The sequence below is a fragment of the Nomascus leucogenys genome, chromosome 2 (genome assembly GCF_006542625.1).
Source record: "Nomascus leucogenys isolate Asia chromosome 2, Asia_NLE_v1, whole genome shotgun sequence".
Taxonomy (NCBI): Eukaryota; Metazoa; Chordata; class Mammalia; order Primates; family Hylobatidae; genus Nomascus; species Nomascus leucogenys.
The window spans coordinates 8527767-8540856 of record NC_044382.1 but is presented as its reverse complement, the minus strand read 5'-3'; the positions used below and the strand labels follow the sequence as shown (position 1 = coordinate 8540856).

The 13090-nt window shown below is 43.5% G+C and overlaps 1 pseudogene across 1 annotated transcript; it reads right to left on the bottom strand.

Annotated features, from left to right (window-relative positions):
* Positions 1-11605: 11605 nt before the first annotated feature.
* Positions 11606-12889, bottom strand: LOC100604337 (annotated as a pseudogene). The gene has a single exon (XR_001115219.1). The product of XR_001115219.1 is annotated as a keratin, type I cytoskeletal 18 pseudogene (transcript).
* Between the last annotated feature and the right edge of the window lie 201 nt (positions 12890-13090).

Here is a 13090-nt window from a genome sequence, read left to right as displayed (position 1 = left end):
CAAGTGGTTAAACAAACTGTGGTATATCCACACAATGGACTATTGAGCTATAAAAATAAATGAAGCATTGATACATGCTACAACCTGTATGATGAACATTGAAAACATTATACTGACTGCAAGAAGCCAGTTACTAAAGTCTATATATTTTATGATTCCATTCATATGAAAGCCCAGAATAGGGCAATCTATAGTGGTAGAAAAGAGATTAGTTGTTGCTTAGGACTGAGGAGGGTTGGGAGGATGTGGAGGTGATAACTAGAGGGAATTAGGTTTCTTTTGGGGTAATGAAAATGTTCTAAAATTGACTATAGTGATGATTACACATATTTGTGAATATACTAAAAAATTGAATTGTACACTTTAAATAGGTGAATTATATGATATGTGAATTATATCTTGATAAAGTTTTTTTTGAAAAAGAAGGAATATAATAAAAAGACATTTTCAGATAAAAGGATCTAAAGAATTTATCACCAGCAGACCTGAACTAAAGAAAATTATTTAGGCTGAAGGGATATGATACTAGATGGAAACTCAAATCTTTCAGAAGGAATGAAGAACATCAGAAATGGAAAAAAAAATCTGGGTAAATATGAAAGTCTACTTTTTCTTTTTAATTTTTAAAAAATACACAAACTGAAGCAACAAACCCCTCATATTATAGAATTTATAATGTATGTAGATAAAATACAAATTACATACACTATATGTATGTAGATATAGTACAAATTATGGTATTTCATAAAACATGGGGCTGAGGTGGGAAGGTAAAAGGATCTCTATGAGTGCAAGGTCATTGTGTACATACTTTGTGAAGTGGTACAATCTTAAGTCTAAATAAACTGTGAAAACTTAAGGATGCAACCCCTAGAAGAGCCACAGAAAAATAATGCAAAGAAGTGTAACTAAAAAGCTAATGAATAAACAGAAATAGAATTCTTAACAATGTTCAAATAATCTTTTTTAAAAACTGATGATAAATCAATGATTTAAAAAAAAACAGAATTTGAGGAAACCATAAAATAGTAGCCTTAAATCCAACCATATCAATAATTACCTTGTTAATGAACTAAACACTACAATTAAATGGCAGAGGTTTCCAGAATAGATTTTTAGAAACAACTCAGCTATATACTATCTATAGAGACACACTTTAAACAGAGAGGACACAGGTTGAGGATGTAAATAGTAACATAAGAAGGCAGAAGTGGCCATATTAACATCAAGTACAATCGACCTCAAGACCGGGAGTATTACTAGAGCCAAAAAGAGACTTTCATAATGATTATATGATCAATTCATCAGCTGGGCCTATATTCATAAACAGAGAAGCTTTAAATACATGAAGCAAAAATTAACAGAATGAAAGGGAGAAGTAGACAATTTCACATACTTGCTTGGAAATTTTAACATCCTTCTCTCACCAATCGATAGAACAAATAGCTCAAAAAATCAGTAAAGACAGAGAAGCTGAACAACACTAGCAACCATCGTGACCTAGTGTTTATAGAACACTACATGTAACAGTACAGAATACATATTTTTTTGAGGGCATATGGTATATCCTCCATGTGCTGAGCCATAAAACAAGTCTCATTAAATCAAAAAATGATTTTTAAACATCATGCTATGTAAAACAAAGTAAACACAAAAAAGTACATTCTGTATTACTCCATCTACATTGAATTCCAGAGTAAGCAAAATAAATCTATAGTGACAGAAAGTAAATCAGTAGTTGTCTGGGGCTGGGGTGGGGGCAGAGGTGAAGATAGTTTGGGAAAGGACCCTGCTGAACCTTCTGGAATGATGAAAACATTCTATATCTTGATTATTTTGATGATTACATGAGTATATACATTTGCCAAAACTCATGGATCTGTACACTTAAAGTAGATGCATTTTATTACAGGTAAATTACACCTCAGTGAAGTCGATTAACATAAAAGCAGATGTTTGGAATTCACACTAGGAAGCGACAAAGCTGGTTAGAACACTTGCTGGGGCTGGTCCAGAGCACTGAATGAATTAGCCGCCAATATTTTAAACCTGTGAGATTTCAGGCACCTATCAGGACTTAGGCATCTCTGAAAAGTAGGAAGCTCTGGCCATGCTGAACCAAGCTACCCCTGGCAAACTATGGCAGGAGCTGAGCAGCAGCTAACCCATTCAGTGGAGCACTCCCTCCCTGTGGCCACTCTGCCTGCTTCCCTCACTTAGTGACCCATCTAGCCCTGAAGGTTTTCGTGACCACTTGGCTAGAGGGTTAGTAGTGGTTACCACTTACTAATTTACCTGCTATTGCTTCTACATGTATCTCTCAGCATCTGACTTACACTCTTATCAGGCATAGATACACGTAGTTTTATTTTTATATTTGAGCACTTACTATGTGTAAGTTGCATTGCTAAGCAGTTTGTGTATATTATCAAATCCTTAGAACAATCCTACATAACAAGTTCTACCACCGCCCCCATCTTGTAAATGAGAGAACTGACACACAAAGAGGTGAAGTTCATACCCCATTGGCAATAAGTGGTAGAGTGAGAATCTAAACTGTCTGAGTTTAGAACTGTCTGATTTTAGGGCTTGTGTTTGTCTAAGGATGCCCTGCTGCACAACTCCATGAGCCATTCACATTGTAGTCCCCTAAGCTGTGTGGGCTCCAGGAGCTGCCACTTGCATTCACTACAATGCAAATGGTGGCCTTTTATGCTAACTAGGGAAAGTTTCTCCTTATAAAATAAAAAGGATGAAATAGCTCATCTGCAGAGTGAGGGAAGAGGGTCCTTCTAGCTCTGATTTTATTCATTCAACAACATTTTCTTAGCACTTACTTTATGCCATGTGCTGATCTGGGTATAGAAGATATAGCAGTGAACACGTTCCCTGCCCTCATGGAGCTTACCTTCGAATGGGAGAAACAACCAATAAAAACATAAGCAGGTTATACAATTGTATCAAAATATAATCTGATGCCGGGTGATGATTATTAGTGTGAATTAAACCAAAGCAGGGTAAAGACTCAGACAATGACTGGGGACACTGTTTAAGATAGGGAGGTCCAAGAAGGTGCTCTGAAAAGGTGACATCTGAGCAGCCAGCCATGTGAAGCCAGACATGTGAAGGAGCCATCCATGGAAATATCTGAAAGAAAGGCATTCCTGGAGGCCGTGGGAACAGCAAAGTACAAAGACCCTGGAGAGGAAATGAGCTGGGCACGTTTGAGGAATGACAAAAAGACTAGTCTGGTCAGGAGGGTGAAGGAGAAGAAGCTGGTAGGACCTCATAGTCCTTGGGAAGGAGATTGATTTTATTCCATCTATTGGGGATAATGGTTGGGGAATGAGAATTTGCACAGAAGGAGAGATGGGAGACAATAACCTTAGGGCTCTCTGAAGGGCAACCAAAGGGCTCAGCACTCAACCCCAGGAGCAGCCGTCAACCCTTCTGAATAGTGTGTCAATTAAAGTGCAGGCAGCAGTGCTCTAATTGTGGTTGTTTTTTCCAAAATACAGATGGCAGTAGCCTGGTTTCCAGCAGGATGGTGATGACATCTGGTCTGCTTTCAATAAATCCTACTTATGCAAAATTTCAGCTCCATTTCAGTCACCAAAGCCTCTGACTCATTCTGTCTGAATCTCAGGCTGTAAGATGTGCTGGACAAAGAGGGAAACAATGTCCCTGAGTGACAAAGTGGACAAATTCCAGCCCTGCCATTCATCCATTCCCTTGAGTGAACCCCTTCTCCTCTCTGTGCCTCAGACCCTTCTCTGTATGAGAGGGCTACCCAGGCCTAATTTACAGGGAGGCCCATGATAATTAATCAAGATCAGGTTGTTTGAAAACATTTTGCTCAGGACTAGTTAATGTATTTACTTGTTTGTTTTCTGTTTTCCCAACCATCCTGTAGACACCGTGAGAGCAGGATCCTGTCCATCTGGTTCATTGCAGCCACCTCAGGACAGAGCACAGAGCCTGGCACCCAGTAGATGTGCTGAATTAATAAAGAGCATCTGCTTATTAACCATCTGCAGATAGAATGCTGGATATGGCTTCAGGAACTTTTAGTTTCTGAATGTTACCAGAAAGGAATTTTCTCTGTCAGGCCCAAATGGCTACTGCACAATTTGTCTGTGTGAAGGTAAGTAGGGGATGGTTATTTCCATGTCAGTTTCTTTCTGACTGTGCACATTTGACTGTGAACCTGTTAACTCATCCCACCTGCCTTCGAATTTTCTACCCAATATATTAATTTGGACAAGATAGATGACATTGGCTAGTATCTATCCCAATACCTACTATGGAGAATGAATTAAATTAATGTCCTTAAGTAATGCATTTATTTAACTTTTGGTAAATATTTATTGAGAATTTCCATTTGGAAGGTGGGACTCAACATTGATTAAGTCACCTACAGTCCCTTTCCTCAAGGAACTTAAATTCTAGTAGGAAAGACAGACATACATTAACTCATCATACAAATAATTAACTGCAATGGAAATCAAAGCTAAGAAGGACAAACACAGATGCTACGAGTATGTCCATCAGGGCATCTGACTTGGTCCAGGTGTCAGGGAAGGTTTCTGTGAGGGAACAGGGTTTGAGCTGAGCCTGAGAGATAAGAACAGAGAAAAGCTCTGAGCCAGGCAGAGGGAGCAGCCAGCACAAGATCCAGCCCTGGGAAAGTTGCGTTTCTTGAAGATTAGAAAGGAGGCTGATAAAGGAGAAAGAGACATACAAGAATATTGGAGGCTTGGCAGGGGACAGGTCAGGCAGGATTTTGTGGACCATGGGAAGTACTCATATTCATTCTACAAACAATGTGATACCATCCAGATGGTTTCAGCCAGTGGAGACAGGAGTGCATTTGTCCTTAGACATCACTTTGGCTGATGTTTCTATGAGGCGCTTATATTTTTCAGTGTGTTCAAAACTGAAATCTCAGATTTGATCTTCACACAATCTTGCAAGGTCAATAGTGCAGTTCAGACTCTCCCGCAGGTAAGAGATGAGAAAACTGAGGCACAGGGACACAGGCAGGGCTTGATAAAAGCCACTTGGCCAGACAGGGCAAGGTCTTTAACTCTGCATTTCAGCCTTGAGAGCAACCTGAATCTATCAATGAATAAATGGAGTGTGGGAAGGTGTATAAGGAAGTGGATATTAAAAGCAATCCTATGTTCTCTTTTCCCGAACCTCCCTGATAATATTCCTACAGTGGGGCAATCCAAGTAGATGTGAGCAGAAAGTCGGCTGATGGCAGACCTCACAGTGAATTACCAAGCAGGTCCTCGCTTCCCAGCACCGAGAATTTGGCATTAACCTCCCCTGGGGAAGGCACATGCCTAAAACTCATCCACAGCTTCGCTTCTATCTGCTACCACTCCAGGGTTCCTTATCTCCGGATGAAAGCACGTTTTCTTCATTTCAAAATTAATAAAATAACAATGACGATAACATGCGTTTGAGATTGTTGTGTTTGTCTGCTCAGTGTCTAGAGCCCACCTCCTCCTTCTGGTAACAGCACCCTGACTTTTCCCTTGGGAAACAGCTCCAGGGTGAGCAAATTACTCATGGCCAATGAGGTTCAGTGTTGGCCTCTCCTTGAGCCTAAATTATAGTAGGCACTCAGCAGATGTTTGCTAAATTTAACAACAGTTATTATTTAATGACTGTATTAGTTCAGGACTCTTGGTAGCAAATGATAGAAACTTCCACCCAAGAGAATTTAATTGACTCATGTAACAAAACATTTCTATGATGGAGCTGGCTGCTCTCCCACCAACAACAGTAGGTGGAAGTCTATAGCAATGTAAAGAAGGATGGTCAGAGCTTTGAGCTCAAGGAACAGAGGAGACAGAGATGGCAGCACCTATTCGCAACAACAGAAAGTCACTCTAGATAACCATAAGTGGAAAATGACAGAAGGGAAGGCTCTTGAGTCTCGTGGGTTCAAAGGTAAGTCTGTAAAACGGGGTTCAGAAAAAGGTGAGGGTCAAGGAAGACTAGGTGCAGGAATTGTATTTTGCCCCACACCACTGGGACACTGTGGTTAGAACCCCAGTGTTGGCTCCTTGTCACTCCTCCACCAGAAATTTCCCTACCTGTGCCTGCATGTGGCTCTCAAGACTCAAAGCCCAAGGGGCAACATCCAGTTGATTTGGTGGAGGTCCTACACCTCCACTCTGCCTGGATAAGGAGAGGTGGTATCAGAGCCCTGACTCCTTTTAAGATTCACATGGAATTCTTACCAAAAAAAGAAATAAAAGAAATAAAGAAAATGGGGCTTGAATGGCTGGCAAACACATGACAAATGTCCATTTCAAGGGGTGAGCAGAGTAACAATTTACAGAGACTCTAAACTCAGATTCAGGGCCGGCTGAGCATGAGTCCTACTAAAAACAGTTCGTACAAAGTACTCCTTTGGATGAACCATGTGAGATTCAGCTGTAAGCTACCAATACGTGAGAAACTTAGATTTTATTCTTTAGGTAATTGGGAGCCATGAAGGATTTAAGCAGTAGGGAAGAGACATGCGACCAGACCTGCACTGAGAAAGATCCCTGTGGCTGCTGAGGGGAGCAGAGAAGAAACTGGAGTCCCAGGAAACCAAGAGACAGATGCTGGTTCAATCAACCTAGACAATGGCTAAGGGCCTTGGAAGGAGTGGGTAGACTTGAGAAATTTAGAGAGAAAAAGGCAGCAGGATTTGGTGACTGAAGTGGCTGAGTAGGAGGCAAGAAATCACCAAACTCCTGGCTTTGGAGACCAAACGTTCCTCTAACACCTCCTTCCAAGTGCTTCATTTTTGTTAGCATGGAAAGGATATTGTAAAGGCCAAATTACACAACCCAAGAGGAAATCCAAAGTCAGACAGAATAATAGAAAGGACTATGGGGTTGGCAGTATGATTCATTATTATTCTTTAAGGTAAGGAGAAAAAAAATAATTGATCCTGGATGAAGAAATTGGGCTTGGCTGAGCCCAGGGCTGTGGGAGGTTAAGTCCTGCTCCAGAACTCCTTCGGGGCATGTGGTTGAAGGGCCAGCAGGAAGGAGGGGGGATGGTGTCTGCAAAGGCTTAAAGAGACATTTTGTCCCAGACTGGTGATGGGGAAATCTAGAGGACTGGGTTTCAGTGCTTGGTAGGGAAGACGCCATTGGCAACCCTCAGTGCCTTTCCTGCTGATGAGTGCCTCATTGCCAACTTACCGAGTTTAAAATAAATCTTCAAGCTAGCCTGAAGGTAACTCTGCCTGAGCTTTGTCTTTTGCAGATGAGGAAGTGCAGGCTGAAAGATCAAGCCACTTAAGAAGGTCACACAGACAGTAAATGTGGAGTTCAAGCTCAACATAGGCTCAAGATTCCTGATTACAGTCCAGTTCCCCCAAGCCATCCTGCTCTTGGGGTTTGGGGTGTATGCCAAGAAGGATCTCTCACTGATTTGGCCCCTAGCACCATGCTTGATAAATACTTGAATAAGGGAGTTAATTTTCCATTGGTTTGGTATCAGTTGATCCATCAAGGGGCCAGGATTAATTAAATTTCTCCTATGGGAAGTTAGAGCAGAAGAGAGGAAAATTAATGAGTCCTAGATGGATCAGAGAGACTTCTCTGAGAGTATCAAGGGGGCACTGGTTATGCCAGGAAGGGAGATGAGTGGACCAGGAAACCAGGACAAGAAATGCATTTGAATGGGTCTTCCTGTTAATTTTTCATGGTTTCCTAAGAATTATGAGGCAGGAAATCCAAAAATTTTGATCGTGGTCTTTAAAGGATTTCTAGCCTCTCCATGGATAGAGGATCATCGAGGACATGGAGTTGGGAGACTGAAATAATGAAATTTCTGACATAGTTCAATGGCCTAGGTCAGAAACCAGCAAACTTTTTCTGTAAAGGTCCAGATAGTAAATATTTTAGGCTTTGTAGACCAAGAGGCAAAATCTAGGATATCATGAAGATGCAAGAGAGAAAAAAAAGTCCACAAAATTCTTATTGATGAAAATTTAAAAATAATAACTGAGTCCATTTTTTTTTGGAAATACAGGTCTGCTAATGAGAAGATGGAATTCTTTTTGGCGGGGGAATAATATTTCATTTAATTGGATTTCAAAGTTAGTATTTTGTCACATCAGAATCAATTGTAAATGTTTATCTGTTAGTGCTGATCTGTAATGGGTTTACCATATTTTGTGTCTGAAAATGTCTCTCACACTGATAGCTGATAGGTGTGGCATCATTGTGATTTTCAGTGCACCAGGAAGCAGTGCTAAGCGATGAGACCTACTCATACATAAACCATATGTAAGTGAATGATCCTTGCTTATTCCAACAGAATTTTATTTACGGACGTGAAACTTCACTTTCACATAATTTTCACAAGTGAAAAATGGTCTTTTTTTCAGTCACTTAAAAATGTGAAAACCATTCTTAGCCCATGGGCCATCCAAAAACAAGGAGCAAACCAGATTTGTGCCATGGGCTTAGTGTGTCTTAGAGAGTCAAGTTAAGCCATTCATAATCACATTGTCAAAGGAAATCTGGTGTTGTTTGTTTATTCCTAATATGTGCCTGGCAAGGAAGAAGTACCTAGGAGGAAGGCCAAAGAGTTTAGATGGGACTAGAAATAGGGTGTTACTTTTCACCTTTGGAAGACTCCAGCCTGAGTCCTAGAATGAGGGTTCTCCAGCCTCCCCCTGACTGGGGTTTGCAGGACTTGACCAGTGCCGTCTTGGTCCAAGACTCTTTATATTCTTTAAGCCCCATCATGGATTCCATTTCTGTCTGTGTGGCCATTCTGGGCCCCTAAGGTCTTGATACAAGCACAGGGGTTTCCAAAGGACAGGGCAGAGCTGCCTGCAAAAAACAACCTCCCAGACTGCTGAGACCAAGGCGGTGGGTAGTCCTGGGTGTGCAGAGTGTGGCTTTCAGAGCTACAGCTTCAAAGTGGCCCTTATCTCCAGATGCACAGGTGAAGTGTGCCACCTGTTTATGAGTAAACTAATGGCCTAATCTCAGCTGGAGGCAAAGTAATGGGGCAAGGCAGGGTTGGAGAACACTCAGGCCATGCTGCCCTAGGTTTAACCCTCTCTAGGCTCCAGCAAGTGAATGTATAAACATGGCTCCAATTGAAGGGCCAGCCCTAACCAAACCACAGTTTTCAGCTGATTCCTATAGGATGGGGGAGAACCCTGCTCCAAACCAGGACAACTCCACCTCTTCATTGTGTATCCAAAGTAAAGTTGGGTTGGCAGCTTTTAATAACTTAGAAATGGCTGGGGGCAGAGTGGGGGAAGTACTGAATCATTTACTCATTCAGCAAATAACCGTGGAATACCTACTCTACACTGGTCACTGATGGAAATATAGACTTGGGCAAAAGCCACATCATCTGGCTGTGTTCAAGCTGAACAGTCCCTTGACCCTGTCACTGATGGAGATACAGATGGGCAAAAGCCACGTCATCTGGCTGTGTTCAAGCTGAACAGTCCCTTGACCCAGTGTCCATGACAGGGCAGAGGGAATATTATTATCACTATTTTACAAAGGAAAGAGCTGTCAGACACAGCGTCACAGAGGAAGGCAGACGATAGTGTCAATATCCATCATCTTAGTATAAAGTTGTCCTCTAAAAACTCTCCATTATTTATTAATTTATTGACTCACTTATTCACATTTTCTGCACAGTGATACTTATCCTGCATGAGACTCTCACACCAGTGTTTGGGGTGTAAGAACACAGGATTGTGTTCCCTTTTCTCGAAGAGTCTGTGGTCTAAGGGGATTCATTGGGGTCCACTTTCCAAACCAATACAGCAAGGGAACACTAGGAGAGGAGTATTCTGTGCAGAGATTCAGTCATATGATAGCTAAGAGGTGGACCTTCCATTTAATACTTTGCCTTGGGCAAGTCACTCTCCTCAGTTTCCTCACCTGTTAAGTGGGCATAACAATAGTACTGACTTCACTGGGCTGTTGCGAGAACTGAATGAGATGACATGGCAGGTGTCTGGCTCACAGTCAGTGCTCAATAAATGGTGATTACTAAAGAAAACCCATGAGGAAAGCCTAAAGGTTCTGGAATTCAATGGGACAGCTAATTTTGCTTGCTTTTTTTGTTTGTCTCAAAATTTTGCTTTTAAATTGAACATTTTGCAGTTATTAAATGTATGCACTGGTCTTGTTTATACCTGTGATCTAGTTGAATCCTCAAAGCAACTTCCTGGAGTAGGCATTGTTAATTTCTTCCCATTTTGCAGATGAGAAAACTAAGGACCAGTGATAGGAAGTTCTCCAAAATCACACAGCAAGAAAGGATGTGAGCCAGCATCCTGGGCTTCTTGTCTCCACCCTGGGCTCCCTCTTGTTACACGATGGATGGGATTTGGTTGATATTTGGCTGTAGATTGGGCAGGAAAACCAAGGTTCAAATGGGGCAGTGAATAGCTCAAATGCGATAGGGAAGCCCTGATGGGAAGGGTTGTTAAACCTTGGGATGGGCGACTCCAACAGAAGCAGAACCCCTAGCCAGGATGTCTTCCCCGCCATGTTCCTGGATGATTCACAATTCACAGTGGTCCTACCTACAGGCAGCAGGCAGGGGGATGAAAAAGATGACCAGCCACCGTCTTTACTTTCTCCAGGTTCCCCAAATGTTGTCCCCCTTCATTATCATTCAGCCAATGATGACAAAGCTACTGGTGTTGCCATTGCTCCCCACACCCCTCCTCCCACTCCCACAAAGGAACTCTATCCTGCTCCATCTATGCACCATTTAATGCTGAATCACTCGGTGATGGAGTGATCTGGTGTCTGCTTACACAGAGGAAGCCTCAGTCAGAAGACCTGGTCGATCCAAGTCAAACACGTCCAATCCTTAGCACATGCCCTGCCATCTGGCCTCCCTTGCCCACACAGGCATAGAATCTACCAGGGCGCTGCTTCCCATCAAGCTGAGAGGCCACTGGATTAGTTTCCTAGATCTGCCTTAACAAATTGTCACAAACCGGCTGGCTTGAAACACAGAAGTTTATTCTGTCATAGTTCTGAAGGCCAGATGTCCAAAACCAAGGTGTCAACAGAGCCAAGCTCCCTCCTGAGGCTCCACGGGGAGTTGTTCTGGCCTCTTCCAGCTTCTGGTGCTCACAGCATTCTGGCTCGTGGCTGATAACTCCCATCTCTGTTTCTGTTATCACGTGGCCTTCTCCCCTTCTCTGTGTCCATGTCTTCTCCTCTTCTGTTTCCTAAAAGGACGTTTGTCATTGATTTTAGGGTCCACCTGGGGAACCCAGATAAGTGCATCCCAAGATCTTTAACTTAGTTACATCTGCAAACGCGAGTTTTCACATTTCCCAATTCTGACACTCAAATAAGTTCCCGTTCACAGGCTTCAAGGGTTAGGGCATGGACATATGTCTTGGGGGCCACCTCCAGCCCACTACGGCCACAGAATCTTTCTCAGCATAGTGCTCAAATTAGTTGATGCACACACACAAAAAGATGATGGCCCATGAAATGCAAGCCTTTTATTTATTTATTTATTTTTGCTCTCTGAACTTTTTATTGGCCTCCTGCTCCCCAAAGTGGACCCTGCTTCTCCTGGCTTAATGTCTCAGAACTTTGGAGTCATCGGTCTCAGACACCACTTGGCCATCCACTCTCTTGTGGGTGGTGGTCTTTGGGTGGTTTGCATGGAGTTTCTGCTGTCCAGGGCATCACCAAGACTGAATTCCTCACCGTCTTCCAGCAGGCAGTGGTAGGTGGTGATCTCAGCCTCCTGCTTGACCTTGATGTTCAGCAGGGCCTGGTACTCCTGGGCCTGGAGCTGCCCCTCCGCCCGGGTCTATGCTAGCTCTGACTCCAGGTGCAGCAGGATCCCGTTGAGCTTCTCCATCTGCAGGACCTAGCGGGCCTCCACTTCCCTCAGGCTGTTCTCCAAGCTGGCCTTCAGATCTCTCATAGAGTCCAGGTCGATCTCTAAAGACTGGATTGTATGTCTTGGCTCCACTGAGTGTCACCTCAGCAGCTTCAACCTCGGCAGACTGCGTGGTGACCACTGTGGTGCTCTCCTCAATCTGCTGAGACTAGTACTTGTCCAGCTCCTCTTGGTTCTTCCGAGCCAGCTCCTTATATTGGGCCTGGATGTCTGCCATGATCTTGGCGAGGTTCTGAGATTTGGGGGCATCTACCTCCACAGTCAACCTAGAGCTGGCAATCTGGGCTTGTAGGCCTTTTACTTCCTCTTTGTGGTTTTTCTTCATGAAGAGCAGCTCCTCCTTGAAAGCCTCGATCTCTGTCTCCAGCTGCAGCCGAGTGACATTGGTGTCATTAATGACTTTGCGGAGCCCATGGATGTCGCTCTCCACAGACTGGCGCATGGCCAGCCCTGTCTCATACTTGACTGTAAAGTCATCAGCAGCAAGACGGGCATTGTTGATCTGCAGAACGATGCAGGCATTGTCCACAGTATTTGCGAAGATCTGAGCCCTCAGGTCCTCAATGGTCTTGAAGTAATGGCCCCAGTCTCTGACCTGAGGTCCCTTCTTCTCCATGGGCTCCCAGATTTTGTTCTCCAGCTTCTGGTTCTCGGTCTCCCGGCTCCTCACTCTGTGCAGGTAGGAGGCCAGGCAGTCGTTCAGGCTTTGCATGGTCTCCTTCTCATTCTGGATGCCTCCTATTCTCTGCAGACCCCCGGCCATCCCTGCAGCCAGGCCCCCAGACCCCAAGCCACCCCAGAAGTTGGTGGAGTGGGACATAGAGATCCGGAAGCCTGAGCCCCCTGCGCCTGCATAGACGCTGGCTGCGCTGCTGACCAGCCAGGTGCCGTAGCTGGGAGGCTGGAGGGAGCCCAGGGACTGGTAGTTGGTGTAGAAGGTGGAGCGAGTTGTGAAGCTTGTGCTGTCTGGGAAGGAGAGTGAGAGGACAGCACTCAAGCTTTGCCGACCTAACCTTTTATAATCTCGAGACTAGATCAACCCGAGTGATTTCATCAAACTATAAACTTCTATGGAGTGCCAGTTACGGAAAATCCTCAATATCTCAACTGTGCAAGGGGCCTTTGAGTGAAAACTAAAAGACAGAATGTATCA